We start from the raw sequence: 27,303 nt of genomic DNA, 5'->3' as shown, positions 1-27,303 counted from the left end.
ATCCTACATACTGACATTATGATTTAAACAGTATCAAAATTAGTTATGAAGTAGCAGCAGAAATAATTTTATGCTGGGGGGTCACCACAACACGAGGAGCCAAATTAAAGGGTCTAAGCATCAGGAAGCGGGAGACCCGCTGGTCTATAAGAAAAGACTCAATAGGGTGGGAGGACCCACGGCTGTGTTCCTTAGTTTCCTGGGAAGAAGAGGTCTGAAGTAGCGGGATTGAGTCTGGGAACCATGGCCTGCTCTTGCTGGAAGCCATCGGAGAGAATGAGCTCTAGAAAGGCCTGGAGCCTGGGCGAGGCATCATGTAAAGTGACCCTCGCAAACGCTATTTCCGTATGACCCACATAGTTTCCTGGCAGAAGTGCTCCATCTAGATTCTTGAACCTAGTTTCTTGATAGCTAAGGACAAGGATTAGGGTGTGGGGCTCCAGTGATGCTCATGCATGGAGTCGTTAAAAGACTCCTGAGGAGTGAAGTCCCTAGCTATCAGCACCCTGATGCTGTCCTTTCTCCTGTCCCAGTGACTCAGTTTTCTGTGGACCAAAGTCATACGTGCTGGTCAGTAAAACATTCTGTCATCATCTCCACTCTCCACCCTGCCTTGGCCATTGGGTTTCTGAGATTGGCTTAGTTGCAAATTTTTCTATAAAACTCTGCAAGTGGTCTGTGGTATCGTGCACTTTAGTCCCAGAACTTGGGAGGTAGATGCAGGAGAATTAGGAGTTCAAGGGCATCCTCAGTGGCATAGGAAATTCTTAGGACTTGGAGTACACGAAACCTGTGGCCCCCCATGAAGAAAACAAATATCCAAGAATAAACCCCTCAGCTGAATAGGGCAGGCAGAATTCACAGAGAGTGCCAGAGCTGCTGTGAGGAGGTTGACCTTCTGTGACTCATCATGGGCAGGAGCCAATCATAACCCCGAAAAGCCTTCCGCACATTCTCCCAGCCATGTACTTCAATGCAGTAAACAGCTCAGCAATGCATCTACAAACCACCCTGCTGTGCCCTGTCACCACTGCAGTGGGCCCCTGTTCCGTGTCTATAAACTGGGGCTAATAATACTGGCCTAATAATAATAATATAATAATATTTCCCCAGGTGTAGGGATGAGGTGGCACGTGGGAAGGGACACTGAAAGAAGGTAAGGAGAGGGTTAGTTCCTGGTTCCCCCATAGTTTTGTTTTTAAATACATCATGGAGGTAAGCAAAAGCTATAGGGGGTTCTCTGTGTTCATCTCATTGGCAGAGAGGTAGAGAGGGGACTGTGGCCGTAAAAGCAGGGGATTGAGCTGGCAGAAGCTGACTCTAGGCCGCCCTCCCAGGTCGCTCTCTCCCACCTCTCCCGCCTGTTACGTTTTCATATTCCATATCAAAGTCTCAATCGTTCTTTCAAGTCCTATGTAGTCTGGGCTCTGATCATCCGGGGACTGCACAATTCTTATTAATATTAAAGGTGAGGGCTTTCTTAGCGACTTCCCTTCATTTCTAAATCAGTCTTGGAAAGGAGAGGGCAAAACTGGAATGGGAAGGACGTTTGTGCCCCGAAAGGAACACGCGTTCTGGTTTGTTGCACAGATTTGGGCTCCCCCTGGTGACTTCAAGGATTGTTTTGTCAAATGTGAGCAGTCACTGATTAGCTTCAGGACTCCTGTGACTATTCAAAGGCTTTGATTTGAGGGTCAGATTGAAATTGACAGTTTGATCCAGAAGCCTCCTATTGCCCAATACCAGGAGTGCAGGGAACCCAGGATGCACACTCGTTGATGGGTCCTAGGTACTGATTTGCTATCAACTCTGTCTAGTTCAGTGGTTCCCAACTTGTGGGTTGCAATTCCTTTGCAGACCACATGGCCTTTATACAGGGGTTGCCTAAGACCATCAGAAAACACGGATGCTTACGTTACAATTCATAACTAGCAAAATGACAGTCATGAAGTAGTGACGGAAATAGTTTTATGGTTGGAGGTCAGCCACAACACGTGGAACTGTGTTATTTAACATTTAATAAAATCTTTAAAAAGACTTATTTTATGTATTTTATGTACACTAGTGCTCTGCTTGAATGTCTGTGTAAGGGTGTCAGGTCTTAGAGTTCTGGACAGTTGGGAGCTGCCATGTGGGTGCTGGGAATTGAACCCAGGTCCTCTGGAAGAGCAGCCAGTGTGTTAAGTACTCTCAACCACTGAGTCATCTCTGCAACCCCAAGAAATACAATCTTTACAGACTTCTTCCCCATATGCCCATTCTGCTCTCCGTAGTTATCTTCAGCTTTTCGTGTTTGTTTCCTTCCAAGAATTTCCTGTGCTGCTGTGAGCATGCATCTGTGTATACCTGTGAGTCCGTGTCAGAATAGATGGTAAAAAGTCAGCTGTAATTTCCCTCACTTCTTTGATGGTTGGTAAAGGAGAGGAATCCCGTTCTGATCCTTTAGTGGGCTCCTTCCTATAAACACTTCAGTCCCCTGGAAGTCTGTTCCATGTTGCGTGGGCTCTGTGTAGGAAAGTATGTTACTCCAGGTGTTGATCGAGTATAGTGTGGGCTGTAAGCATTGATCACACACGCATCAGCGAGGAAGGTAGAAACATTGCTCGCACGGGCTGAGAACGGGCTGTTTTAATAGTGCCTGATCAGGGGCATACCAGTTTTCCAGGAATCTCAGAGCAAAATTGTAAAGGTTGGATAAACATGTAATGTGAGAACGTGTGACATTTATGGCCAACTTGGTGACAGGTTGTGATCCTTATGGGTATGATTACCTGGATCGGTTTCCTCAAGATGCAAAGACCAGTCGTGCAGGACACTGCCTCTGCTTGCACACAAATCCACCCTGCCTCCTTAGGAACGCAGGGGCTGGGGGAACCAGAGAGAACTCAGTGTGGCAAATGGGACCCATATTTGGGGTTGAATTCTGCCCATGTGTTGGCTGTAGATATGTTTTGGAGAGCAGTCCGGTTCGTGGAACTCTTTTTCTCTGACCCTCTTTTGCTTTGTGATATCCTAGGGGACAGAGCACCAGGAAGCCTCACAAGGTAACCTGATGGTGGGCTGCTCTGCCAGCCATTGCTTCCCCCTTTATTCTGTTTCTGTGGGTTCATTCTTTTTCTGAAACCTGAGTCTCTCCAGAGGACCAGGTCTGGGGCCCAGAGCTTGGAGCTCCTTTTGTCCCCTCCTCTGTCCTCCCTCCAACTACCTGATTTCCCTTGCTGGGCTCCAAAAGGGATGATGTTTGCCTTGAAAGCATCTTTTGAGGATTAATTGATGTCTGCTCTTTGCTTTGAAGAGAGGAGAGAGATAGGAGAGGGAGAATCTATCAAGTCCCTAGGCTGTCCTCAAAGCTCTCCCTCCCTTGTTCTGGCTGGTGCCAGGTCTGGCCAGTGGAGGTGCAGAATGAGCTGTTCTTTCAGGATTACCTTCCTGAGCACCTCCTTTTCTCATTGCCCATGGTATAAGGGCGAGCGCTCCAGCAGGGAGGAAGAAATCCTCAGGTGGACATGATCCATCATCTTGGGTTTTTTTTTTTTTTTGTTTTGTTTTGTTTTGTTTTGTTTTTGTTTTGCTTTGCTTTGCTTTGTTTTGTTTTTTAACCAGGAGAAAGAATATTATCATCAAAATGATCATCCCCAGGGAAGTTAGTTTGTGGCCATCTGTGACATTTTCTCATTTGGAAACTGTTCTCTTCCCTCTCTTTTTAAAAAGCTTTCTAAGTGTCTGGGGCAAGAGGAGTTATAATCTGCCACCTCTCAAAGCAGTCCCTCTGTGAGGCCATTGATATGTTAATTTCATGTGGCTCAGGGAGGCAGGGATGACACCCTGCTTCAAGATAAGTGTTTCCCTCTCAATGAATTCTTTGTAAACGGAAGAAAAGGAACTGGTGAACTACTTATTGGGAAGATCCAGATAATGCAGTGTGAGTTAAGAAACGAAGGGTTTGGCCTGGCATGGTCGCCCGCACTTGGATGAGGGTCAGGAGTTCTAGGTCACTCTTGACTACATAGCTGGGGTGGAAGTTGGTCTGGGCTACACGAGACTTTGTCTCCAAAAAGCAAGACTTAAAAAAAAAAAAAGGTCTATTTTGGAGACCACACCAATCAGAATTAAAATGGATCAATGGCAGTCTTAGTTGTATTGTACATAAGTACACTGTAGCTGTCTTCAGACACACCAAAAGACGGCATCAGATCCCATTACAGACGGTTGTGTGTGGTTGCTGGGATTTGAACTCAGGACCTCTGGAAGAGTAGTCAGTGCTCTTAACCGCTGAGCCATCTCTCCAGCAGTTGTATTGTGACCATAGAAGAGAAGACTGCATCCGAACGGGCTAAGCACATTGGAGTCCGTTCTCAAGGCTTGGATGGCACCAGGGTACAAGGAGTGTTAGAGCATCCAAGGCTGAGCCTTCCAGTGGGTTGGCCAGAAAGCAGCCTTTCCTTCCTGGTGTTTGGATCAACTGTCTGCCACCTGATTCTCAGAGAGCCTTTCTAGCATTTCAGGGCTTGCTCTTCAGCACAGGTCTCATTAGTAGACCGTTCTTCCTCTCTGGTACTCCTGGCTACTTGAAGATCTGGCAATCTGGATCTTATTCCACTGAGGCTACCTGCTCAGGGTTAGATAGGGCAGTGGGACTGCCAGCTTTTGGTTCACCCGCTTGGGCAAATGTTGTTACCTGTCTGCAAGTTAAGGAGAAGGAGGAGCGTTTACCTAGCAGCGCATGTGTGAGTATGCTTGGGTGAGTAGTCACAATCAAGGATTCAGGCTGAGAAGGGATTAGCTTTCTAGAAAGGTCACCCCTTAGCAGGTCGAGGGAACATAAGCTGAACAGCAGATTTGGGAAAGAGCAAATCTCGGAGGGAGGTGAGGAGTGTCAGATTATCAGGGTACACAGTAGAAGACATGTTTCTCAAAGAAGTACCCACTGCGTGCCCACTGTGGCTCACTGTATGCCCACTGTGTGCCCTATACACACCCACGACTTTGCAGCCTTGCCGTGGATGGCTCAAAGGACCCACGTTTCAGCCTCTGTCTCGTGTCCAGCCCTGTACAGGGCCTGGGCCATCAAGTGCTTGATGAATCTTGTCTGCTGATAGCCAGCATGGGCTTGCCCTTGACGCCACCTTGGAGAGCAGGAGGACTAGCTCCTCTTCCCTTCTCAGTTTAGTGCAGGGGTTGCAGACTCAAAGCCCAGAGGCTCAAGCAGGCCCTGCAGAAAGAAGGGTTGTCTTCACGGGAGAAGGGGGAGAAGGTAGGAAAGCAGAGGGGACCAGGAGGGTCCTACTAGCCTGATGGGATGCCCAAATTCAAGAGCAACCTTTACCCCCTGGGGGAGGGGAGCCCAGTGTTGTCAGAGCTGCAGAGCTCTCCACAGGTTTGAAGTCAGAATTTGTGTACACAAACTTCCAACAACTTTTTTTTTTTTTTTTAAAAACATTACTCTATTTTTAACAGGATCTCGCTAAGGTCAGGCTAGTTAGGAACTTGCAATTTAGCCCAGGCTGGCCTGGAATTTATGATCTTGTTTTCGCCTTTAACTGGAGAGATGGCCTAGTGGTTGAGAGCACTGGTTGCTCTTCCAGAGGACCTTCGTTCAATTCCCAGAATCCATATGGCAGCTCACAACTGTCAATAATCCAGCTCCAAGTGATTTGACACCTTCACACACACATACATGCATACATACATGCATACATACATACATACATACATACATACATACAGCAAAACACCAATGCACATGATAAAAATCATTAAAAATTATTTTATGCGTATGTGTGTTTTACTTGCATGTATGTCTGTGTACCATGTGCATGCTTGGTGCCTGCAGAAGCCAGAAGAGGCCTGGATCTCCTGGAGTTGCAGATGATTGTGAGCTGCCATATGGAAGCTGGGAATTGAACCTGGGTCCCCTGGAAGAGTAGCCAGTGCTTTTCACTGCTGAACAATCTCATTAGCTCTCCTGCTGGCTTTGGAGTGCAGGCATTCCAGTGCCTACTCTCATATCTGACAAGAATATCTCTTGCTTACAGTACTGAGCCCAGGGATGTATGCATGCTAGACAAGGACTCTGCCACGCCCTGAACTCTGACACCTTCAAATATAATGAACAAGTTCTTTAAAAAGCATAGTGTAGACCACAGGACACAAATCTGGAGGCCATATTGACTTCTGCCCTTAGGATTGTCAGGCCTGGGTAAGACTTCTCTATTGGGCCATTGACTTGACTTTGCAAGTCCAGGGCATAAAGAAGAAAGATCTCTTGTGGATAAAGAATATAGCCGTGAGGACCAGGATGAGTGAGAGAGGAATTGGAAACTTGGACTATACTGTCAGCAGGCTAGATCAGCATGTCCCGCCTCTGTAGGCTTCAGTGAGGATTGTTGTAAGGCCAGTAGGAAATCCAGGGACAGCTGAGGGGGAAGTGTGCACACTGTGGGTGGCAGTGGGGGCAGGTAGGGTGCAGAGGTCAGGGATGCTGTAGGACAAGCTCTGGAGAAGAGGGCGGGAGTGAGCTGGCATGGACTTAGAGCCAAGGCTGTTTATCCTTTGCCCTCATGTAGCCTGGTGGGTGTGCACATCCCTGCTAGCCATGTACAGAGGAAGAGAGTCACAGTCATGAGAAACAGCTCTGGGCATCTACTGGGATAAACACAGAACTTGGCCCAGCCCTCCAAATTTGTCCTTGTCGTTAGGAATCGAAGCCAGTCATACACAGAGAGACATAGGGCAGCTTGTGGTAAAGAAGAGAGTCAGTGTGGGTTCGGAGAATGTGGGTTTGGATCCTCTAACTTTACTAGCCTTGCTGCTGGACCAATTACTGACCTTTGGAGGGCCATTGTGGGGGATTGGATGGGATAATTTGCCTACCTTCTAGGGTTGTTACAAGGAATAGATGGACCTGAGAGCCTAGCACATAGTATGTCCTCAGACTGAGCTCATTATGAGACAAGCAGTAACCTCAGCTAACTGTGTCACTATTGTAGCACAGGTTACGTTGTAACACGTAAGTACCATTGTCCCAGAAGAGAACTGACAGGAGACTGAGTTCAAGGTCTAGTTTAGCTGTGGTGTGTGTGTGTGTGTGTGTGTGTGTGTGTGTGTGTGTGATAACCACTTTTGGGAATCAGTACTGTCCTTTCATCCTGAGTTCTTGAGATTAGGTCAGTAGGCCGGAGAAACAAGTATTTTTACCTACTGAGCCTTTGCCAACCCTGGAGTACGTAGATGCCGAAGCTAGCATATATAGCTAAGCTGCTATGACAAAGAGATCCCCAAATAGAATGGCTAAGACAGGATTTATCTGTCAAGTAAGTCCTAAGGCAAGGACATCAGATTGGCAAGCAGGAGTCTTTGTTTTGCGCCCCTAAGTCTGTCTCAGGGTGTGGAAGGTAGGTGGTGGAGAAATCCAAGGCAAGCTGCTTGTCTTTGAGGAGTAATTCCCATGCTATTGGTTGGAATTTAGTCACATGACCACATCTAGCTGCAAGAGATGCTGGGAAATGTAGTCTGCAGCAGATGATGGGGTTGCAACAAAAAGAGAAAGAATTTTGAATTCTGAGGTGCATTTAGCGTGTCTAAGTAAAATGGGTGGTGGCCAGTAAAGCCATGCAGGAGCCTGGAGAGGACTTTCTTCTCTTTTTGGAGTAGGCAATCATCTCACCCTCTGTGGTCTGAGGCATTTGGTACCTTGGAACTGGATTTCAGACTCTTCTAGAAAGTTCTGTTTTGTGCCACATTGCAACAGGTGTGATTTCAGCCTCTTGTCGGTTTCCAGGAAGTGGGTCAAAGATGAGAGATGGCGGTGTGGGTTGGAAGGTGTTCATATGTTTAAGACTCCATCCATCTCCATTTCTACAGGATAGTGGATAGTGTGGTGTAGGCATAGCAACCGAGAGCCTGGGTCAGACTAGTTTATTCTCCTTTCCTTAAGGCATATGAAGAGTCTGTGGTTGCCTGTGGGAGCTGGTTGAAGTTGGGCCTTGCATCCAGAGAGTCTCAAATGAGATGCCGACCTCATCTCTGCTCTGGATTTTATGCACAGTCAGAAAACTTCATCAGAAGGTGGCAGGCACACATGAGTGCCTGGCCCATACCTTATCCTGAATTAATATGAAAAAAGATGCCTGATGATTCTGACACTCACAGTTACTGTCCACTGGGTTTGAGTTTGAATGTGTGTTTATTGCGTGCCATGAACTTTGTCATACTGCTCTATAACCTTCATGTTTCAATGTCTGGGGCACCTGGTATTTTCCCTCCAACTCTCAGCCTCCTGAGCCAGGGGTGGGGAGGTATCAGGGTATTTACACCTGAAGCCTTCTGTGTCCAAACAGAACAGCATTAATGAGAGAACGAGACTGATTTCAAATCCAGGAAGAGAGAGGCCATTGTCTAACTTTGTATTTAAAGTGAGATCCTGGATGCCTCTGAATCTCATCCTTTTAACTCCCACAGCAGTATTTCGTGCCCCCTCCCCCAATTGCCTCTGCACCAGCAGAGTACCCAGCACAGGGCCACATATAATGAATACCTGTTACAAAACAAGAGTACAGACTAGCGACCATGCCCAGCTCTGTCACTCTGCAGCCGTGTGCCTCTGGATCATTTACTCACTGTCTCTGGATCTTCATTCCAGACTGTATGATGGGAAATATATCAGTACCAACCTCATAGACAGAGACAGGATACGTGAGCTCTTATAGAAATGCCTGGCCCATGCAAACCTGTCATAGAGCATTAGCTGTTACCAGATCATTGACGACTACCAAGTTTGCCCTGCTAGAACTTTTAAAGAATCTTTTCCATCTCCTTCCATTTGGTTTGTGTTGATCCGATCCCCAGTCACTCACGTCTTTGATTGCCATATAAAACAATCATGTCTCTTTCCTCTCACTCTAAAAACTTAGTTTTTAAAAAATACTTTTTGTATATGGGTGTTTTGCCCACCTGTATGCCTGAGCCCCTCATGTGTACCTGGTGTCTGTAGAGGACAAGTAAAGGGCATTGGGTACATCCTTGAGAACAGGACAGACGTTATGAACAGCCACGTGGGTGGTGGAAATTGAACCTGGGTCCTCTGGACGAGCAGCAATGCTCTTGACTGCCAAGCCATTTCTCCAACTCCGGCACTTTTTTTTTTTTTTTTTTTTAAGGTAAGCAGGAGCAAAAGATGTACAGTCTGTTGCTGTGCGCTGTAGCAACCATTGCTAATTGCCTGAGAGATTTTTGATGCAAACCAGGGTTTAGCTGCAGAGGGCAGTTTGAGGGATTCGTTATCATGGACCCAGTCTACACATCAGGATTCTGGAAAAGACAGGAAGTTGAGGACTTGCAGTTTCTCTGACCCAGGACCACCTTGGAAGACACCGCTGTTTGGAAGTCAGACTCTCTCTTGGAAGAGGGGTGTCTTTTCTAAGTGGAACTCAGGAGAAGGTATATACGTTTTACCAGCTCGTTGTGACCTCCTGTTGAGGGTTAGTCTTGTTTGGTCTGTTTAGAAAATGCTGTTTGGATGAAGCCTTCTTAGGTGCGATCCCTGTACAAACACTGTATAAACTGGGCATGGCGGAGCATGCCTGTGATCCTAGTACTTAGAAGGTGGAGGCAGGAAGATCAGAAGTTCGAGGCCATCTTCAGCTACATATCAACTTTGAGGCTAGCCTGGGCTACACAAGGGCCTGCCCAAACAAACAAAAACCAGTTTTTAGAAAGGACACATTGAAGAACTTACTTCCTGTGGTGGTTTGATTAAGACTGACCCCTATAAGATCATATTTGAATGCTTAGGGAGTGGCATTAGGAAGTGTGGTCTTCTTGGATAGGTGTGGACTTGTTAGACGAAGGTGGGGGGTTTGGAGTTTCAAATGCCCAAGCTAGACCTAGTAGTTCTGTCTTCTTGCTGCCCGCTGATCCAGATCTAGAAGTCTTAGCTATCTCTCCAGCACCATGTTTGTCTGCATACCACCATGCGTCCCACCATGACAACAATGGGCGGAACCTCTGAACTGTAAGCCAGCCCCATCATAAAATGTTGTCCTTTATAAGAGTCGCCTTGGTCATGGTGTCTGTTCACAGCCATGGAAACCCTAACTAAGACTCCTCCTTTTTCACTCTAGTAGCCAAGAATCAGAGCAGAACTTATCAGTAAGTGAATGGCTCAGGAACTGTGGTACTTTCCTACCCTGATTCACAACAGATCCAGTAAAAGGATTTTATATATCTATAAAATTACAATTAGTAGAAATATAAAAAAGGGAAGGAGTGTGTATAATACTTGTTAAACAATATTCAACCTAGAGGAAACCTAGGTTATCACAGTATGTGTATTGGTCAGGGTTCTGTTATAAAGAGATGCTTTAGTTTACAGTTTTTAATGTTTCTGCCCAAGACCTACTGGCCCCATGGCTTTGAAACTGTGGTGTGGGGTAGTATATTATATATGGTAGGAGCACGTTGGGGAGGAAACTTTTTGTAATTATCAAAGAATTCATTTTTTAAATTTTATTTTTCTTGAATATTTTATGTATTTACATTTCAAATGTTATTCCCTTTCCTCCCATCCCATCCCCCCTCCCTTCCCCCAGTTTCTATGAGGGTGCTCCCATTCCCACCTACCTACTTCAACCACAACGCCCTGGCATTACCCTACATTGGGTAAACAAGCCTTCACAGACCCAAAGGTTTTTCCTCCTATTGTTGCTGGACAATGCCATCCTCTGCTACAGATGTGGCTGGAGTCACGGGTCCCTCCATGTGTACTCATTGGTCGGTGGTTTAGTCCCTGGGAGCTCTGGTGGGGTCTGGTTGATTGATATTGTTGTTCTTCCTATGGGGTTGCAAACCCCTTCAGCTCCTTCAGTCTTTTCTCTAACTGGGAGGAAATGTTTTATTTCATGGTCCCAAAGTAAGTTGAGGTGGAAAGGGTCTGCAGATGTGGCTCAGTGTAAAACACTTACCTAACATTAAAAGAAAGAGAAGTGAATTCTAAGACCCCCTTCAGGACATCCTCTAGTGATTTAACTGCCTCCCAACTCTTAAAGGCTTTACTACACCCCTATAGTACTGTGGACTTGAGACCAAGCCTTTAATGCCTCAGTTTTCTTCTTCTTCTTTTCTTCTTCTTTTCTTCTTCTTCTTCTTCTTCTTCTTCTTCTTCTTCTTCTTCTTCTTCTTCTTCTTCTTCTTCTTCTTCTTCTTCTTTTCTTCTTCTTCTTCTTCTTCTTCTTTTCTTCTTCTTTTCTTCTTCTTCTTCTTCTTCTTCTTCTTCTTCTTCTTCTTCTTCTTCTTCTTCTTCTTCTTCTTCTTCTTCTTCTTCTTCTTCTTCTTCTTCTCCTTCTCCTTCTCCTTCTCCTTCTCCTTCTCCTTCTCCTCCTCCTCCTCCTCCTCCTCCTCTTCCTTCCTCCTCCTCCCCCTCCTTCTTCCTCTCTTTCTCTCTCTCTCTCTCTCTCTCTCTCTCTCTCTCTCTCTCTTCTCTTCTCTTCTTCTTTGTCCCTTTCTTCTTCTTCCTCCCCCTCTCTTTCTTTCAAGATGATTTCTCTATAAAACAACCTTGGCTGTCTTGGAACTTGCTCTGTAGACCAGGTTGACCTTGAACTCAGGCCTCTGCCTCCCAAGTGTTGGGATTAAAGGTATGTGCCACCACTGCCGGGTTTAATACCTCAGCTTTTAAAAGATTCACTTAAGAACCAAACTATGGGGGCTGGAGAGATTACTCAGTAGTTAAAAGCACTGACTGTTCTTTTATAGGTCCTGAGTTCAATTCCCAGCAACCACATGGTGGCTCACAACCATCTGTAACGAGATCTGGTGCCCTCTTCTGATGTGCAGGCATATATTCAGGCATTACACTGTGTATATAAGAATAGATAGATAGATAAATAAATACCCAAACTGTGGGTGTGAGCTCCCTGGTAAACGGCGTTGAAGATGCTTATTTGAGAGTGAAGGCAAATAGCATATGAATATAATACCATTTGAATAAATTACCTGTACATGTTTTTCATAAAGAAATGCATAAATACATGTATGTGAATGAAGGTAATCAAAGGAAAAAGCAAGACTCTGAGCTCCTGGGCCAGATAGCCAAGGAAAGTCAAGGGCTGGGCACCAAAGTAGAAGCATTTACACACACACACACACACACACACACACACACACACACACACACACACACGGTCGAAAGTCAAGGTCACCAATGAGAAGCGGGTGGCTGAGCACAGACATGCTGCTGTCTTGGCAGAGCAGTAACTACAGCTGTCCCCTTGAAGTGCACGGTGTGGGCTGACAGTCTGCTGAGGTTTCAAAGTGAACTGTTTTTACCCCCATTTTACAGATTCGGAGAAGCAACTGCGAGTCACTGAACTCCACACTGTGTCAGCGATGCTGAGACTGAGTTCTGGCTCTGCTTGTCTGGGGAGCCCCCAGCCTTTTAGAGACCTGTTATTGCAGCCACAGGAGAGCTAGTGTGCTCGTCTCTTAGCTGAGAGGTCTTCAGGACCTTCGCTCCGAGGATTATTTTGCTATTGAAACTATTGAAGTCACCGCCCTGTAGCTGCTTCCTGTGGGCACTTGCTGGCCTAGTCCAAGTGTGCGTGAGTGTATGCACATAGCCACTCGGGAGACTTTGTTCCCAGGGGAGCAGGCTACCCAGCAAAGTAGGGCAGCTCATTGTCCTGCCTTAGGATAGGTGAGAACAGATGCTCATTAAAACGGAGTGCAGAATTACTGAGTGTGACATCTGGACCAGAACCATCTCAGCAGCTACCTGGGTAGTAAGTAACAAGGGCCTGGCTCTCCTGAGGCTCTGTCTTCTACCCCTGTTTGCCATTCCTCCACCTCACCAGCCTCCGAAGAACTAAGAGGGGTGGCCTGTTTGGTCGCCTGGTGACGGACTTTAGAGCAAACTGCAGCGAACATTTGTTACTGGCAAAAGTGTCCCAAAGGGAGGTCAAAGTCACAGTTCTGCAAAATGATGTCACCAGGGATGGCCCCTTCTATTTTCTTTTTCTTTTCATTTGTTCTTTATACATGAAGAGGGAATATGACTTTTGTCCTCCTAGCCATATGTATACCTGCATATACATGCCCATATTACCCCACCCCCCACATATAACACCTGTCTGTCTCTGTTTTTAAGGTTGCAAATGATGTACTACAATACGATAGAAAGACAAGGCCAGGTCTGTGTGGCAGGTTTCGACTAAACTGCACTGCCAGTGACTCTGGTGACAGCCACTTTGTTCTTTAAATCCGGAAGTATCCGGTGTGATGAGAAGACCACCCTTTCCTACAAGGCGCTGAACTTTTAACAAAGGGCTTCCAGGGACAGGATCGGTCTGTGAAAGTTAACTGTATTGAAGAGGTTAGCTGGCTGCAGGGATGCCGGGCTGGGCCCCTCTGCCCACTCTGTGGCAGATGGCCACCTTTTCCCTGGTGAGATTCCGCCAGCTGGAACCAGAGCTGTTGCCCGCCGCCCGCTGCCCCGCCGCCTTCCTTTGCTCTCTGCAAGCGTCCCCACAGACCTCCGGAAGGGGAGAGAACGGGGAGGTGTGTTACAGGCTGTGGGCCCCACCTGAAGGTTTAGGATGAGGTCTACCTGCCCAGGGCCGGAACCCTTGTTCTTTGCGTCTAAGTTGTAGGCCGAGCCTCCTGGCCAGAGACAAACTGGTTTTCTAGAGCCTGGGTTTATCTGCCTGGAGGCTCAAGTTCTTTTCTTTTTCTTTCTTTCTTTTTTTTTTTGGTTCTTTTTTTCGGAGCTGGGGACCGAACCCAGGGCCTTGCGCTTCCTAGGCAAGCGCTCTACCACTGAGCTAAATCCCCAACCCCGCTCAAGTTCTTTTCAATGTGTCATTGTTGTCATTGTCTTTGTGAACACGGACATTGTGAGCTCCTTAAGGGCTGGGACTGGGTCTCGGGCAGCCTCTCAGTGCTTGGTGTACGGTAGGAAGGCAAGGACATACTTTTCCTGTGGGAACCCCAACTCTAGGGGTGGACGGCATGATACCTGTTATCTGGGAACGATTTTCTTCTCATCTTCTGCACTCCTCTGTGTGGACGCTCTTTTTTTTTCCGGAGCTGAGGACCGAACCCAGGGCCTTGCAAGCACCACTGAGCTAAATCCCCAACTCAAGTGTGGGATCCACATCTCCCATCTTTATTCCTCTTTGCCTTTATTTTTCTTAGAAAGCGGCTTCACCTGTCCTATGAGACCAACCTAGGCCTGGCCACATCCCTGTTCTCCCTGCTGTCTGATAGGAGGAGCTGAAAACATTTTGTTGGTTCTCCTTCCATTTAGTGGATCAGCCAGCCGGGGGGCAGCCCCTGCCTGTATCCCGGGAGTCGCTCCCATGAGGACTTCACAGTCTAGACAGCATGGTTTACCTGGAGCCAGGGATGATGAGGGCTGACCTCTTGGTAGGTCCCCAGGCAGATGCTGGTAAAAGGATGTCCTTTAAGGAAAAGGGAAAAAAAAATCCACCCGCATGGAATGATGAAAGGAATGATATCACTGTTGGCATGGCAACGGCAGGACCATCATAATCTCCCCACAAGGTGGTCAGAACCCAAGGGAGGGCCGAGTTTCTCTGTTCACCTTCTCACTTTGGACAGGCAGGAGTGCTGTGGGATGGAGGATGGGCCGCTTACCCAACGGCCACAACAGGCCCGAGGCCTGGACTTTGTCTCCAGACTGGCCTCCCTGTTCTGACAATCTCCTAGGGATGGTGAATGCCACCTTCAAGCACTGGTATTCTGCCCATCTCCTATCCTGCATGGCACTGGAGGCGTGGCCAGAGAGATGGGTCAGGGCGAGAGAGCAGGGATGTGTTGCTGGAGAGTGGAAGATGTATGGAATTCTCTAAGAGTTCCCGAGCTGTGTCTCCAGCTCCTCCTTCCCAGGGCCTCCAACCTCCTTTAATAAATGTACTGCTGGCCTCCTGCTCCTTGCCTGTTCTCTCTGGAGGTCTGCCACAAAGGTGGTGTTGAGCTGGATCCAAAACACATAAGTTCTAATTTCAAAGCCTCTTGTTTCCCATACCAAGAGAGACAGCGGGTCAAGTGGCTCCTTAGGCACGAGGATGCCATGGTGAGTGTCCCCTCAGGCAGGTGCTTCTCGAGCACAGAGCAAAATTTAGGTGTTGAAGAGTTGACTAAGGGGCGTGGACTGCGGGGTTAGTAATGCTGTGCCTGTTCTCTCCTCTGCCCAGGGCATGACTGTGCCCAGGTCAGGCCTGTTGGTGACAATCAAACCTGCTTGTTTAGGTTTCTGAATTCTGGCATTTTGGGGTTTTGGAAAGGGGTTGGTCAAGAGTCTGGATGTTCCAGCTCCTTTTCTTTTGTGGAGCCTTCTGTCTTGACTTTGGGTTTGGGAAGCCATTTAAGGAACTCCTACAGAGGAGTTGGGGATTTAGCTCAGTGGTAGAGCGCTTGCTCTGGCCCTGGGTTCGGTCCCCAGCTCTGAAAAAAAGAAAAAAAAAAAGAAAAAAAGAAGGAACTCCTACAGAGCTGGCTTCAGGTTTTACACAATGGGTGTCTAAGGACCCCCTCCCCGCTTCCCCCGCCCCAGTTCCTTTTGCCTATGGGTAACTTTGTAATGTGGACTTATTATTTAATTTATTGATTGATATTAAAATTCACAACCACGCTCACAGTTCTAAATGATCATGGTATTGTGGAGCCAGCATTCACGTCCTCATTCTCCAGTCCCTGGAGCCCCAGTGACCACTAATTTACTGTCACAGTGAGCTCCTCTATTCTGGGTATTTCATATAAACGAAATCTCCCAACACGTGTGACCTTTTATGTCCGTCTTCTTCCCCTTAGCATTATGTTTTCAGTGTTCAACCATATTGTGGCATGTGGAAATACTTTTTATGGTGGGATATTCTATTGTGAGGAATCACATGTTACAAGTCCCTTCATTGGTGGAGATTGAGAATGTTTCTATTTGTTGGCTCTTCTGAATGATGATACAAAATGAACATTTGTGTATACATCTCTTCTGTGGGCATGCTCCCTCCCTCCCGTGTGTGTGTGTGTGTGTGTGTGTGTGTGTGTGTATGTGTGTGTGTGTGTGTGTGTGTGTACTATGTACATACAGTAGCCTGTAGAGGCCAGAAGGGGCTATTGAATCCCCTGGAGTTGGAGTTATAGGCAGTCGTAAGCCACCATGTGGGTGCTGGGCCCTTCCTCTGTGTCATCCCTCCAGCCCCATATTTTCCTTTTGAGTCGAGGTCACCTTTTACTGGTCTTGGAATTCAATATATAGTCCAGGCTGGCCTTCAGTTCAATCCTCCTATGATAGCCTCTGAGTGCTAGGGTTATAGGCTTGTGCCATCACATGGCTGAAAAGACATGCTGTCAATTCTACTGATTAACATCTAGGTGAAGAATCGCTGAGTCACATAACAACCCCGTGTATAACTCTTTGAGGGGCTGCTTGTTTCCTCTGGTATCTGTTCCACTTCTCATTACAAGGAAAGTCTAGTTCCCCTAACACTGACACTCCGCTGACCCTTGTGATTGTCTGCCCTTGTGTGTGAGTCATATATGTGTGTGTGTATATATAATATATATACATGTATATATATGAAGCATATATTTAAAGTATATGTATATAAAGTATAGATATATATGAAGTATATATGCATATATGCATATATGTTGTGCATGTGTTATATACATATTCAAATGTGTGTGTTCTCTCTACATATATATTATATATTCACATATGTGTGCACGTGTGTGTGTGTGTGCTCGAGTGTGCATTGTATGTATAGGTGTGCATACTTATGCACATGCAAAGGCCAGAGGCGGATACTGTGTCTTTTTTCTATTGCTTTCTTCTCCACCCCATTCCCTTCGGTTAGGGTCTTTCTCTGTACTTTGACTGTATCCAGATCCTGCCGTCTTTCTTTCAGCTAACCTGGCAGCCACCAAGGCCTGCCGATTCCCTTCTCTATCCCTGCCAGACTGGCATTACAGGTGCTGTGGCCACACCCAGCTTTTTTATTCTTGAGATTATAATTACATTTCTCCCCTCCTTCCTCCCTCTGAACCCTCCCAGAAACTCTTCCCTGCTCTCCTTCAAATTCATGGCTTCTTTTCCCATTAACTGATATTGTATACAGATATGTATATACAAATATACACTTTTAAATATAGCTTGCTTGGTTTATATAACGTTACTTGCATGCATGTTTCCAGAGATGACCATTTGGCATCGGGTAAGCAATCTGTCCACTCTTCTATGTGGAACTGCACTTCTCCCACTCCCAGATTTCCTCTGGTGCCTGGAGTTCTTTGTGTAGGGTTGAGGCCTCGTGACTTTCCCCACCCACGGTGGCACTGGTGTCCTCCTTGTTTAGCTCACGTTTGGGCAGCCACGTTGGTGGGACTTTATGGTTATAGCTTCTGACATTACGAGGCGACACAATCTCACACCAAAATCCCTGATCCTCAGACCCTTACAACTTTCTGCCTCTTCTTTCAAAATATTCCCTGAGCCTTAGGTGGGGAAGTGTTTTAAAGATGGGCTCTGCAACTCCACATTTGGTTGTGATTTTTTTCTTTTTCTTTTTTGTATTGGTCTCCATTTCTTGCAAAGAGAAGTTTCCTGGATGAGGGGTGGAGATCATATCTGTAGGCATAAGGACAATGTTTATTGATTATTGTTGGGGACTATGTTCATTTAGTAACTTAGTGGTTGTAGATGTTCCTCCCATAACCATGACTTCGAGCACTGAGAAGTCATAGGTTTCCAGCATCAGGCATGGGTCTCCCTCTTGCCGAGCATGGCTTAGGTCCGATAGAGAACTGCTGGTGTGCCAAGGTATGTGTAGGAATGTTAGTTTTCCACCTCCTTTGAAAGCTTGTGTGGTGCCCTCTAGTACCATGAAAGTCTGCAGGGAGCGAGCATTCAGGCCAGTTCCAGCTCAGGGTCTATGGGCCCTGTGTCTGAAGTGCATGGTGTCATCACCACGCCCAGGTTGTTTTCGTGGGTGCTGGAGATCTGAACTCAGGCCCTCAGACTTGCACAGCAAGAGCTCTTACTGGCTGAGCTGTCTGTCCAGCCCCAGTCTGCCCTTCTGAATGTACCCATCTTTGTGCATATGAAGTAGTATCTCACTATGGTATAGTATATGTATATGTACATGTATATGTATATGTATATGTGCACACATACATATATGTATTTACTTACTTTTATGTATATGTGTTGTAAAAGTATAAAAAATAAAAAAAGTATGGTTGTCTTTTATCCCCCACTAGATCCGGCACCACGGTGCTCCAAAATATCTGCTGGGTATCTTAATTCTCAGCAAAGCCTCTCACCTGCTCTGCTCCATCTCATATCCCACTGCCAAAGGCCTCTCTCTGCCGTCAGCAATCTCTCTACCTATCTAGTTCCCAAGGCAGGTTTCCAGGCCAGAAACACACATCCCAACTCCATGGTGGCCCAGACCAGCGGCCCCACAGTCCCTTACACTTAAATCTACACATTAAAGACCACACAACACAATAACCTTTGACCCAATTGATAAGATACAATTGCCCACCTAAACATACAAAGCCCAATACACATCCATCCCTTAAAAACATTCGTAACATACAGTGTGGAATCCTAACGTCACCTCCCATATTGTCCTGCAACGGCTTCTTTCCCTCTCCCTCCTGTCTCTTCCTCCTTTCCATTCCAGTCTCCTCCTCTTCCTTCAAACTTCTCTCCCGCCCATTCTTCCATCTCATCCAATGACAGGCCTCCTTCTATCCTGTACCTGCCCCTCACCTGTATTTTACAAATTCAATGGGGAGAAGGTTCTGGTGAAGTCACCTGAGTCCTGAGTACTGACTAGGCAGCTGTCCTTGGGGCAGTGGAATTAGCATCAAAATACAGATAACTCCAGGGCAAACCACAACATATATGAATGTTTTGCCTGCATGTATGTGTCTGTGTACAGTGCCTGGTGTAGTGTCCATGGAGGCCAGAAGCGGGGAGTAGATCTTGCAGGACTAGAGTTTCAGACAGTTTTGAGCTGTTATGTGGGTGCTGGGATTTGAACCTGTGTCCTCTGGAAGAGCAGTCAGTGTTCTTAACTGCTGACCCGTTTCTTCGGCCCCTTCACTACGGTTTTGATTAGCACTTCCCTAATGACCAGGGATGCTGAGTATCTCCCCATGTACCCACTAGCCATTTTGTCTGTCTTCTTTAGATAAATGTCCATTCAGATCTTTTGCTCCTTTTCGAGCTGGGTTATTTGTCTTTTTGGTCGTTGAGAAGTGAGCTTATTGAAATGTATCATTGTCCTTCACACCCACCCACACTCCAACATGGCGTCACCAACATGTGGAGAAGGAGGGTCACTTGAAAACAGGCTTTAGACTTTGCCTTTTTCATTGCTCAGATGTGCCTGAAACCTCCTCTTCCTCACCCGACTTTGCCTGCGGTTGGGTTCCCAGCTAACCTGCTCTGTGTTCATGGTGTGTTCACTGTATGCATATGGGCCATTCCTACATGTACATATCCGACCCTCTTTGGAACTCTCTATGTACGTATACATACATACATACTACATACATACATACATACATACATACATACATACATACAACTGACCCTCAGCATGTTCACGACTTAGCACATCCCACTGCCAAGCCTTGACCACCTCTTGTGTGTCCCATCAGCATCTACCTCAGTGTTTCTCAACCATCCTAATGCCCAGTAGTGCCGTTCCTCATGTTGTGGTGACTCCCAACCATAAAATAGTTTTCCTGTTACTTTATAACTGTAATTTTGCTACTGTTCTGAGTTGTAATATAAATGTATGTTTTCTGATGGTCTTAGGTGACCCCTGTGAAAATGTTGTTGGACCCCCTAAAGGGGTCTTGACCTACAGGTTGAGAGCCACTGATCTACTCGATCAGCCAGTTGAAGTCTTCATGGATTCTTCCTTTGAGTCTTGTCTACCCACCAAGTCCTGGCCTTATGTGCTTTTTCTTGTCTGCAGCTCTGTCCTCATTCTCTGACTAACACAGGCGGGCTCTTTTTCATTCTAACTAGATTCTCTAACTTTGAGCTTCTCCCACTCAGCCACCCATTCTCTGCTTGATCTGATCACTGTCATCTTCAACCTCTGCCATGATTCCATTGCCTGAGGGCGACCTTGTGGCCTCTTTGATAACCATACTGCAAATGTGGCTACAATCTCTTTCTGAAAACATATCTCTCTAAGTGTTTTCTCTTTGTCCCTACTGAAACTTGCAGGAATTCCATGGGGCCTCTTGAATGGTTGCTTGTCCCTCAGCTGCTGTACATGAACTGCTGTGAGCTGGCATGAATTTCATGGATGTGGCTGGGGATAGATTTTCAGGGTTGGCTTTTAGACCCACTTTGGCGACTTTGGAGAGAGAACCTGGTGACTGTGGATTGGGTATGGATTTGTTTCAACAATTTCCTTATGTGAAAAACTTTCCAAATGGAATCAAAGTCAAACTAGCATTTTATTGATATTATATGACCTATGAAGTGTATGGGTAGTGTGGGAGTTGATGAGTAAAACATACTTGAAATTAGACTTGAACCTCAAGGTTGCCACAGCTACTGACTTCTGTAAACACCAACACCACGTACTTGTTTAGGACCTTTGGGGTGTCCTTTTCAGAGTATGGTAGTTCCTAGGTCAGTAGTTCTCACCCGTGGGTCATTACTCCTTTGGGGGTCAAACAACCCTTTCACTGGGGTCGCATATTAGATGTCCTGCATGTCAGATATTTACATTATGATTCATAGCAGTAGCAAAATTACAGTTATGAGGTTTCATCGAAACAATTTTATGGTTGGAGGTCAGCACAACATGAGGAACTGTATTAAAGGGTCTCAGCACGAGGAAGGTTGAGAACCACTGGTCTAGACAGAGATAAATATAATGTAAGGAGTGAATCCTAACTATTTTCCATATAGTTTTTCTTTTTTTCTTTTTTCGATTAATTTACCTTAAATTGTTGTTTTAGTCCTCCCCCCACCTCTTATTTTTACTTAGAAACTTTGGGACCTTTTGAGAAGTTGTGAGACTACTTGTAATGAGTGCTGCTCACCCCTGCTCTCCCAGACTTACTATCTTCTAGCTCCTTGTCACATTTTCTCTCTCCTCTCTCCTGCTTAGGAATACATGAGTGAGTGTACACACAGGTAAACATGCAGACACACACGCACACACACACACGCACACACACACACAGGCACACACACACACAGGCACACACACGCACACGCACACACACACAGGCACACACACACACACACACACACACACACACACACACACACACACGCACCACTCCCAGAATAGTCTTTGTTCTTTTCATATTTTGCTCATTGTAGCACACAGCCGGCAGAAGATAGGTGGCAGGAGACAGGACAGACAGGACAGGTAACCTGGATGCAGAGGGAAGTAGCTACTGTGGGAAGGATCATCCTCTCCAACTGTGTAGGGGACAGGGCCCCTGAGTGGGGTTAATCCTCCCCTCCTGAGAAGCTTTGGGTGTGATCACTCCCCTTTGCAGGAAGTGTGAGATTAGCATACAGCACCCCTTCCTGTTCTGGGCATGTTTTCAAGCCTCACAAAGAACCCCAAGGCTTGACTTCTTGGCTCAATACTGCCCAACTGCAGAACACTTGGCAAAAACCTCAGTGTCTCCATTTAAATAGTAAGGGCTTAAATCACCTGCTCTTGAAGGCTTCTCCCTGTGCTCAACGTCCTGTGGCCCCATGATGGCCAAAAAAATACCTCACTCCTTTGGGAGAGTGTCAGAGGATACTTAATGTGCTTGTGAGATGAACCTGGGAAATTTATTGCTGACTGGGCTGTGGCCAGGACCACATCTGGTTAGTAACAAGATGCATCCCGCCCCTGCCCCCCTATAGAGCTGAGGTGGAGCCTGTCTGTTGGAGGGGGACAGCCATGCAGCTGGAACTCTGACCTCTTCACATTCCAGTAACAGCTCAGAGGGCTCCCTGACCTTCCCTCCCCCCCCAACCACACGGTTCTTTGAGCTCACTTTTGTTTTCCTCTTCCATTTGTCGTTTGTCTTGCTTCCCCCCACGCCCTTTTATAGCTACTTTGTTCAAGGATTTTGCCACCTCCACAGGCTGTCCCTGGCTGACCTCCAGGTTTCACATCTCAGGAAAACAGCAACCAGGAGATGTTGATGGTACAAGTGACTGTTTCCCTTAAAAAGTGACTTTCAGAAAGGCTTCGCCATCATAGATGGGGTGAGAGTTTGTCCTCAGGGAGTTGGGTATTGGTACTGTTTGCAAGAAGCTTCTGACAGGGTCCCTACCTAGACTGGTCAGACTCTTTTTACCGGTTTAATTCCTACAAGTAGAACTGGAGAATGTTCTGGTAAAGGAGAGGAGAACTTAGGTGTGTCAGGCTTGAGGAAAGGGACCGGTGAGAGCAGGGTGATTGGACATTCATTATTCATTCAATAAATGTTTATGGGATGCCTGCTGTATTATATGCGAGGTCCTTTTATCCAACAAGTCTGTCTCACTTTCCTGGCTTTTTTTTTTTTTTTTTTTTTTAAAGTCTTTTGCTGTATAGCTCTGGCTGGCCTTGAACTCGCTGTGTAATTCAGGCTAGCCTCAGACTCTGTTGATCTTCCTGTCTCAGCCTCCAGGACTGCTAGGATTGATAACAACTCTGTGTCACCATGTTTGGCTTTGACAAGTCTTGGATTAGAGAAGCTATTATTACTAGGTATCCCGCACTGGGCTCTGTGGGAAAGAAGCCGTAGAAATGGAACAATTGTGCCTCCTCTTCTGTCTGTATCATTTAATCCTTTCTAGAAGATGTAAGTCACCTGACGGAGGAGGGTGACTGACAGGCCCCGTTCAAGGTCAGCTAATGATGGGTGTGAGTTCAAATCTCATGTCCCCAGCCTCTGGGTCTGTCCCCAAAGGTGGTAGGCTGATCCCACTTAATGATGGTTTCTGATGGGGTTTGGGTTGTGTAGCTGAGCGAGCCCCAGGTGGAGCACCTTTCTTTGAAGGGATATTTGGGAATGCCTAAGGTAGTGTTTTGGTTGTTACAACCGGGAGGTGACATTGGTGGGTGAATGGCATTGGTGGGTGCCAGAGATGCTGCTCACTCTCTTCCGGGGCACAGAACAGCTGCCTCTTTCCCCCGGCTGGGAGTTGATTTAATTAGGATTATCATTAATCTAAAAATTATACTTCTGATCTGGGAGAAATATAGCATCACGTGTCCTTTCCTGTGTGTATGTGCATGTGTATATACGTGTGCATTCTTACGTGAGATATGTGTGTGTACACGTTCATATGAGTGTGTGTGTGCTCCTACATGCATGTATGGCAGAGGTTGGTATCAGACGTCTTCCTCAGTTGCTCTCTGTATGTGGAGGTTTGAATGAGAATGACCCCCCATAGGCCTATATATTTGCATGCTTAGCATCCCCAGTTAATGAACTGTGTGGAAAGCTGAGGAGATGTCCTCAACTGAGGAGAGGGCATATGTTGCTTGGGGTGGGCTTTGAGGTTGACCAAAATGTTATTTCATCAGCAGACATTTTTGTTGACCTGATGATTTTATATATACTTGTAAAGTTCTGTGTGATAATTCAATATATGAATATAGTGCATAGTTATCAAATGTTGGTAATTAGCCTCTCTACCCCCTTCAGGACACTTATCATTTCTTCACATTGATAAACAGACCCATGTGATGCTATGTGACCCCGCCCCCACGTTATTTCTGATTGGTAAATAAAGATGCCGACAGCCAATAGCTGGGCAGAAGAGACATAGATGGGGTTTAGGGTTCCTGGTGCTGGGGGGTCACTAGGAGAACCATGAGGGAGTGAGAAGAAGGTGAAGGAGGAGGGAGAGTTGCCATGGGTTAGGTGAGTCATAAAAACATGGCCCTGAGGGCTGGCCAGTTGGAGCTGTGGACAGCCCAGATGAAACATAGTAATAACTTGGGGCCATCGATAGGAAAGTAGATTCGAATAGCATAGAGGGCAGACATCCGGCCAGCCCTTGTGCTGTATAAGCCTTATGGCAAATAATACAAATTGTGTGTCTTTTATCCGGGAACCGAATGATCAAAGGCCAGGTAGAAACCCCGGTTTTGGATTAAAAATCTCTCCAGCACTTGAACTCTTCTAGTTCTTTAGAAAAGTGTAGTTTAGCGTGAGCTGGAGAGATGGCTCATTGGGAAGAGCACTTGCTGACCATGCAGAGTGATCCAGGCTATATTCCCAGCACCCACGTGACAGGTCACAGTAACTCTGGTTTTAGGGGATCTTCCGACCTTAGCAGGCATCAGGCACATGCATGGTGCACATACATACACACAGGCAAACACTTATACATATAAAATAAAAACCTTAGCAGGTACATGAAACTGCAGCAAGCGTTTTAATGGTGACCTTATGCTGTCGAACATTAAAGTCTGTTTACCCAACTGTACGACGGTTTGTGTGTTCTCTCCCCTCATCCCTTGTCTTAACTTCCAGGGATCATTGTTCTACTCAATCGTGATTCTTTAGCTGCCCCAGATGAGCAAGAATCCGTGGTGTGTGTCTTTCTGTGGCTGGCTTATTTCACTTAGCGATAGATACAACCGTCCAACCGTCTGCTTGCTGCAGCCACAGATCACCTCTTGTTGAAGGAACACGCTTTTTTTCTGTTGTTAAAATTTTCTTGGATTGTGCAATCCAAACATCTAGGAATTATTTGTTCTAGAAATTCTATAAAAAAAAAAAACAAAAAAAACTGCCTAGCGAGGATTGAAGAAAGGGAGCGCCTCACGAGGGTGGTGACTAAGGTGAGGAGTTCTCCAGGGCTCTGGAGTCCGAGTTAATAACAAGCACTTACTGGTTACTCATTGCCTAGGACTGGCCAAGGCTTAGGAGAGACGACGAAGGCGGGATTTTGACAATCTTCAACGACATAATGGTTGAACCAGTGTCAAGGAGGGGACAGGAAATCCAGGCAAAGGAAGGTTACAGGTCAAGGGGTCTCTTCCCATCCTTCTTTGTTCCCTCCCTCCCTCCCTCCCTCCCTCCCTCCCTCCCTCCCTCCCTCCCTCCCTCCCTCCCTCTCCCTCTTTCTACTCTTTCTTTGTTTCTCTGTCTCTCTCTCTCTCTGTGTTTTTTTCCCTTCCTTCCTTCCTTCCTTCCTTCCTTCCTTCCTTCCTTCCTTCCTTCTTTTTTTTTTGGAAACAGTCTAGTGTAGCCCAGGCTAACTTGTGAACTTGCTATATAGTTGACGATGACCTTGAATTTCTGGTTCTCCTGACTCCACCTCCCCAGTAATGGTTTTTATAGGTGTGTACCACTGGATTAGGCTTATGTAGTTCATGACACAGGCTCTCATTATGCTGGGCAAACACTACCAACAGAGCTTTCTGCTTTCCTCCTTCCTTCCTTCTTTCCTTCTTTCCTTTCTCTTTTCTTCCCTTCCTCCTTCCTTCCCAATTTCCTCTTGCTTCTCCATACATTTTTTTTTTTTAAGATAGTTTCAAGTAGACCAGGTCGGCCTTGAATTTATGTAGTTGAGGCGGGTCTTGAACTCATAGTGCTCCATTTACCTAGTAGCTTATATGATCCTGAGTGTGACGTACATGGTTTCTGCCTCTTACTTTCTCACTGGTTTCTATCTTGGATGAGGGTGGTCAAGATGGAGTGTGGCCACCGTCTCTGACACCTCCTTTCCCTCTTCCCTCTGGCGGGCCCCAGTGCTGTTGATTTGGAAATTGTTGTGAAGTTGGCCGAGTTTCTTCACATTCCAGAGCAGCAGCAGGACCGCTTTTCTTTTCTTTCTTTTTTTTTTTTTTTATTAACTTGAGTATTTCTTATATACATTTCAAGTGTTATTCCCTTTCCCGGTATCCGGGCAAACATCCCCCTCCCCCCTCCCCTTCCTTATGGGTGTTCCCCTCCCAACCCTCCCCCCATTGCCGCCCTCCCCCCACCAGTCTAGTTCACTGGGGGTTCAGTCTTAGCAGGACCCAGGGCTTCCCCTTCCACTGGTGCTCTTACTAGGATATGCATTGCTACCTATGAGGTCAGAGTCCAGGGTCAGTCCATGTATAGTCTTTGGGTAGTGGCTTAGTCCCTGGAAGCTCTGGTTGCTTGGCATTGTTGTACATATGGAGTCTCGAGCCCCTTCAAGCTCTTCCAGTTCTTTCTCTGATTCCTTCAACGGGAGGACCGCTTTTCTTAACATACAGATCTGAGCTCAGCCGACCTCTGCTTATAGGCTTTGAGGTTTCCTCATCGCACAGCGAGTGACGTCCTAGTTCTGCACCAAGTTCTGTGGTCTGGGTAGCCTGTCTCTCAGTCACTTCCCAGCTTCAGCGGCGTTCACCCACGGTCTGCACACATAGATGGCTCACTCCTTTCAAAGCATGAACTGTGGGCTGACCTGGTGTCTCCATTTTTTTTCCCCCTGGCAAAAATCAAATCAATTAATTCAATTCATACTTGTGCATACTTCTATGCATTATCTCTAGGAGTTGCCCCAGGCTCTGGAGACAGAGTCCCCTTTTCTCTTTTATTTGCAGGTGGTCTAGGAGCCTTGTGGGGGGGCAGAGCCTACACTTACTGGTTCTGCCTTGGAGACTCCATACTCAGCTGGGTGAGTTGTGGTTTGTTGAATAGAAAACAAATGGAGAAAGAGATTTCGAGCTGGAGTAGCTAAGTGGAGAATGCCTACCTGGAACTCCTAAGCCCTGGCTTTCATCCCCAATACTATAGAAAACCTTAGAGTAGGGCTGACACTGTAGTTCAGTGGGCAGAGACTCCTGCTGTAAAGCCTAATGACCCGAGTTCAATTTTTTTTTTTTTTTTTTAAATTTGGAGACAGGATCTCTCTTATGTAGCTTTGGGTGTCCTGGAACTTGCTAGGTAAACCAAGCTTGCCTCGAACTCATGGAGATCCACTTGCTTCTGCCTCTTGAGTACTGTGACAAAAGGTGTGCACCACTGTATTTGGCTGAGAATTGACTCTTAATAGTTGTCTCTGAAAACACACACACACACACACACACACACACACACACACACACACACACACTCCATCATCACTACCACCACCACCACCACAATTTCTTCATGTAAGACATGCTTATAATCCCAGCACTCTGGAAGCAGAAGCAGAAATCATAAATCTAAGACCACTCTCAGCTCATGGTGAGTTTGGGACCAGCCTGGCTTATATGAGACCCTACTTCAAAAAATAAAACATACAGGGCCAGAGAGATGGTTCAGTGTGTGCTG

The 27,303-nt window shown here is 46.4% G+C and overlaps 1 protein-coding gene and 1 long non-coding RNA gene across 10 annotated transcripts in view; one reads left to right on the top strand and one right to left on the bottom strand.

Moving 5' to 3' along the window:
• Positions 1-27,303, top strand: part of Dpf3 (double PHD fingers 3) — a 278,933-nt gene that overhangs the window by 32,869 nt on the left and 218,761 nt on the right. The window lies entirely within an intron of this gene.
• Positions 13,339-15,639, bottom strand: LOC134479225 (uncharacterized). Its single transcript, XR_010052277.1, has 2 exons — positions 14,009-15,639; positions 13,339-13,526 (listed from the first exon to the last, which is right to left on the bottom strand). It is a non-coding gene; the product is annotated as an uncharacterized LOC134479225 (long non-coding RNA).

Source organism: Rattus norvegicus, chromosome 6 (genome assembly GCF_036323735.1).
Source record: "Rattus norvegicus strain BN/NHsdMcwi chromosome 6, GRCr8, whole genome shotgun sequence".
NCBI lineage: Eukaryota > Metazoa > Chordata > Mammalia > Rodentia > Muridae > Rattus > Rattus norvegicus.
The sequence above is the reverse complement of the archived record's forward strand: the minus strand, read 5'-3'. Positions and strand labels throughout refer to the sequence as shown.